At 43.9% G+C, this 5,452-nt stretch overlaps 1 pseudogene; it reads left to right on the top strand.

Annotated features, from left to right (window-relative positions):
* Positions 1-452: 452 nt before the first annotated feature.
* LOC147428384 (uncharacterized) lies at positions 453-4,609 on the top strand (annotated as a pseudogene).
* Positions 4,610-5,452: the final 843 nt, after the last annotated feature.

The raw sequence follows: 5,452 nt of genomic DNA, 5'->3' as shown, positions 1-5,452 counted from the left end.
CGAATCTAGGTTTTTTTACGCAAGAGAAGCCCTAGCTTTTGTGTTCCATGCCGATGAGGCAGTCCTAATGCTAATCTGTACACCGCGTCAGCCTCATCGTTTTCCAGTTTCAACCCTTTTTGTCACAGAAGCCTGGACTAATTCTGCCTTTATGATCTAATCCGGTGCTTCAACAAACAATCGAGGCTCTATTCAATCGCTATCTCTCTGAAGCCAAGTGCTTTTATCACTATCCATCGTTGACATCATCGACATTTGCAATTTCAGCCCTTCGTTTCTCTAACAATGGGAATGCAGGTCAGCCTCATATCTATCTCCTGGTGTTCTAAAGAATTCCAAAGAAGACCAAAACAGTCTTGCAACTTCCTTGTCGTCAGAAATCACCGCAACAACGTTCATCCTTCAAGTCAGCAGACTCTCAAGTCAAGGTATTACATACCTATCCTTGTGCCATGAAAGCATGCGGCTGTAGTGGATCTTTTTACAAAGGAAAACAGATTCACAATAGAATTGCAAGGGAAGAAATGCTGCAGAAACATACCGATCTTGGCAATGTTCTTGTAGACTTGTATACCAAGCGGGGTGCGGTTTAAAAGATAGAATGTATGCTTTAAGTGCTCCCTTTTCAAGACATTATAACTTGGAAAACACTTATGACTGGTTATGTAGGTGATGGTCAATGTGAGCAAGCATTGCTTTGTTTCGATTGCACGCATCGTGAGGGCATTCCTCCAGATGCACCGACTTTCACTTGCATTTTGAAAGCATGTGGACTTCTGAGTGCCCATGATAAGGGGGATGAAATTCATGAAAAGATTCCGGGGGAGGAGCTCTGTCAAAGGCAGAGACCGTACTTGAAGAGCTTCCCCGTCGGGATGTCCTCTCTTGAAATGCACTGATCACAGACCTTGCAGCTCATGGCCAAGACCAACTAAGTCTTTTAGCCGAATGAAGCATGAGGGCATCATTCCAGATAACGTGCCTTACCTTAGTGTCCTCAAAGCATGTGGAACAATAAGAGCTATTGCATATGTATGTACTCAGCAATGCGCTGATCGACATGTATGCCAAGTGTGGTGCCTTTGCAAAAGCAAGATTTGTTCTTGAGGAACTCAGGTCTCGGGATGTTTCTTGGAATGTATTGATCACAGAATGTGCACTACATGGTCAAGATGAGCAAGCGCTCCAGTGTTTTGAGCTTGTGCATCTTGAGGGCATCTCTCCAAACTCGATGCATCTAGACGCACTCCAAAGCAAGGTTCATTCCCCAAATATGAGCCTGCTTCACCTGGCTATGACCTAGAGCAAGAAAGCTCTTTTCTAAGAGAAGAGCTCGCAAGAAGTGATTTGAGAATCTTCGACAACAGACATAGTCCTCGGTCTTATGGGCTCGAGTTTGGACCCGCTTCTTGGAGACAAGGCTACAAGGGCCAATATAAAAGGAGCTAATGAGTCTTACAAACCAGGTTCAGTCATGATGCATGATATAAGGGACAATGATGAAGTCGTCTCAGAAGGCAACAAGGAACAGATATACAAAGCATCAAGATACAGCCCGCTTTGCAAGAAACTACATGAGCCTGATAAAACTAAGGAAGCATCATTAGCTCCTCGTAAAGTGCCAGATTACCAGGAAGAAAACAATCACGACAAAACTAAAAACCTCACGAAACATCCAGATGAGATAAGTGACAGTGGCAGCGACATTTTTTTTGTCTATGTTGAAGATGATGATGCAGTCCTCTCTCAAAAAGAAGGCACATTAACAGCCTCAAGTGTGTCAACAAACTCATCAAAAGCAGGCAAGTCTAGCAACACAAACTTGAGAGCGCCTACAAGTAGAGAGTCAGGATACCCTAGGAGAAACTCTCAAAGAGGCAATGTGGAAAATGAGAATGTGAGTGTCCAACATGCTTGGGTAGAAAAAGTTGTTCAAGAGTCTGTTTCTTCATCTCCCAACATTGCTGATGTCTTCAATGAGCATGGGTTTACTTCCACAGTCAAGGCAATTGCTGAAGAACCTGCCCGGCTTGTCATTCTGAACTATGCACAACAATACTCTGGATCACGCTCTTCTTCAAAGAATGATGGCAATGTCACTCTAGATAATACAAACAACGGTTCGTGTCATCCAAGACATGAAGGGCGAGATGCTGCTGATGATGAAAATGGGGGTTTTAAGAAAAAAAATACTGGCTACTTTTCTAACGTGCCATCAAAGACGAGACATGATGGGAATTCCCATGCAAGCTCTAAACTGCTTGCTGCAATTGCGAGCAGTGATGGCAATATCAATGCAGAAATACCAACTTTAGGCAGAGCACATGCACAAATTGAAAGAGAAAGTTCAGGGTCATGTAATGCAGATGTTTCCAAGAGGCCAGTTTTTTACGAAGGGCAGGACTTCAGTTATGAAAGTTCGCATAGAAGCAAGTATATATATTCTGGAAGACTTGAATTCTCATCAAATACCAAAACTTGAAAATTATTCCCCGATAAATACGACCCATACCTTAATGCAATAACAAGAGAAGGGGAGCCAACTTACCCAAATCAGTTGTCTCGAGAAAATAGTAAGAGCCACATCTCAAGTGGACCTCATGATGAGTATCACAATAATAAGTGAGCACCATCTACAGGTACTGGAGGCTGTGACAAAAAAGGAGCAGCAGGATCACCCCTGTCCCCAAAGCGTAAATTATAATGATGACAAACGTGATAGTATCAATGAAGGCACCAAAAGCCATTCCTTATGTAACAGAAATTCAGACCTCATTTGATCATGGGGAGGGTCTGGATTACACTAGAAAAAGGAAGGTAGGAACCTCAAGCTTACATAAAGGTGCCTCTAATCAAGTCAAGAAAAACGATCACAAAAGACTAGAGTGTTCAGCTGCAAATGTGAAGAACAATGACTATGCCACGGACAAGCAAACTGATTCAGGACTTCAGAATCAAGGTACGTTGCACCAGAAGAATCTCTCATGAGCAAAAAATGGCAGAACAAAGAACACCTTCAGTAGCCATTGATGGTCAGAAGAACCCTGCATCGAGTTCAGGCAAGATGGCATATCAAAACCAAGAAAAAGGTGTTGTTAACAAACTGCCAGGTGCAAGATAGCATACAGAGGAGCCCTCTGAAAAGATCACACTACAATACAAAGAAGAGAGATTCTAGGGGTTGCAAGCAACCTATACCAGACAACAAGAACCTCCAAAATGGAGCGAACTGCCCACAAAGAATAGTCATAACGACAATGGAAACCCTTTACAGCCTGTAAAGGACCCTGACTTGGTGAAACGCCCAATGTCTTTGGGCAAGAAGCCACAAGGCCTTCCTGTAAGAGAACGACCTCCTGCTTCAGGCTACAAGCCTTATGTGCGAAAGCAAGAAGTTTGTAGTGAAGAACGCATGTTCCCATCAAAACTGTGTAATCATGATCAATCTCAGCATGTGATGCAGCACAACAGGCAGAATGCATGGCCAGCAAGAAGACAACAGCCACAAAACAAAAGTTTACATCCAAAAGCCAGCCCAAACACACTGTTGCAAAAAAATATATTCAACAGTCAAATGCAGAAACAGTAACAACGATATACGTTGTTCCTTTTGCAGAGCCTACAGGACGGACGGGGGGAGAGAGAGAGAGAGAGAGAGAGAGAGCAGGAACGAGCCTGCAAGAGATTTTACACGACGGCTCACCGCTGCAAAACAAAGAGACACACAACACGTAAAACTACTTCCTCAGACCTTCTAAAAAGATACACGCATAGGTCGCACGCCAAAAGCACGTGGAAAAGGCTGCGCACTTACCAACTTGAGAAATGAGAAAAACCAGAGCTTTCTAAACAGAGCGTCATCCACGCACATCATGGCACACGCACACCATAACTTATCTCGAGGTCCCAGAAAAAGGATGCGCTTAAGAAAGCAAATGCCAGTAGCCTACCATTTTGCCCAATTAAATCAGTTAACTTCAATAACTAATGAATAGATGCCACGTGCTTGGTCCCAAAATTGGGCCAAACGCTAAGGCTGCTGCATGGCAGGCCGGACAGCTTTGTCTCTCTTTCTCCTCTAAGGCATGCGTTGTTCAGAGGGCAACACGCCGTAAATTTTAGTTATTTGGGTGGCTGTGAGTTGTGATTGGCATAGAAGGAAAGACATGAGAATGAAACACACATGATCTGATCAGGTACAAGAGGGACAGAGGCAGCCGCCGCTGAGGATTGTAATGAGGATGTTGCCCTTCTTTGGGCCCTTGTCCTCACTCTGTGAATGGCGCGGATATCTTGCCTCTGCTTGCAAAACTCTATAGGGCTCGCTTGACTGCGCCGGGCGCGGGCTGGCGCGTCTTCCAGCAGCGTCAATATAGAGTGTCGGATCCGTGCGGGCAGCTAAGGTGCAAGAGGGTGCCTTGTGTGTGTGTGTCGGATCCATGCGGGCAGCTAAGGTGCAAGAGGCATAGAGGGTGCCTTGTGTGTGTGTGTGTGTGTGTGTGTGTGTGTGTGTGTGTGTGTGTGAGAGAGAGAGAGAGAGAGAGAGAGAGAGAGAGAGAGATCTATATGCTCGACCCCTCGTGCAAAGCTTAGTGCTTGCACCTGCATGTTGCATGTTGCCTGCGCTTATATTGTATGTGTGGTCGGCGACTCGGCACTCGGGAGTGAGTCAAAGTATGACAAGTTGGAACCCACCCTTTTCTTATGTACTGTTCCTTTCCCGACTTCAACGTTCAAACGTCGTCGTCATTATGTCTCCCATTCGGGCCCTCGGGAGTATATTCGGGAAAAATGTCTTAATATCGTGTCATTCTCAATTTCAAAAATGCCGGTTGAGGTCAAGGAAATTACACTGAATTAAACCCTCAAATTTTGATAATGTCAAGCTTCCATCCAAGGAGTCACACACAAGGCACACAATAATGACTTCATATAGACAATAAATGCTCATGATTTTTATATTTACTCATGTGGAACAAGCATTTTAGTGATGTAGAATATGAATGTGTGTGTGCACACATCGTCACAAGCACTGCAATAGGTTGTAGACATAGAGGGGCGACTTTGGGTTAGGGTCAACATAGGTGGGATCTTTTGGGACTCTATTCTCTAGAGTGGTATGACACTGTCTTTCATCGTTTCCAATGATCTATAGAAAAAGATTAGTTCTTGGACAGATCAAAGTTCTATTTCAGAGGTGTGTCATTGGACGACTTGTGGAATGCGCCTTCAACCAACCTAGAATTCGGAATTTGATAATGAGATCTTTAGCTATCAAGGATCATGGTCAAGTGGACGATATTATTTTGCTTGTTAGAGGTACTATTATTATCGGTCTCTCTTCATATGAAGTTGCCCTTATTTTTACTACTTGTTCTCCTCTCACTATTGAGGATAGATTGATTTTTTTGCCACTATGGCATTAGGAATTTACATTAGCTATGTTTTGAGG

This window comes from Adiantum capillus-veneris, chromosome 23, assembly GCF_014529385.1.
Source record: "Adiantum capillus-veneris isolate H3 chromosome 23, ASM1452938v2, whole genome shotgun sequence".
Taxonomy (NCBI): Eukaryota; Viridiplantae; Streptophyta; class Polypodiopsida; order Polypodiales; family Pteridaceae; genus Adiantum; species Adiantum capillus-veneris.
This window is presented reverse-complemented; position numbering and strand designations above follow the sequence as displayed.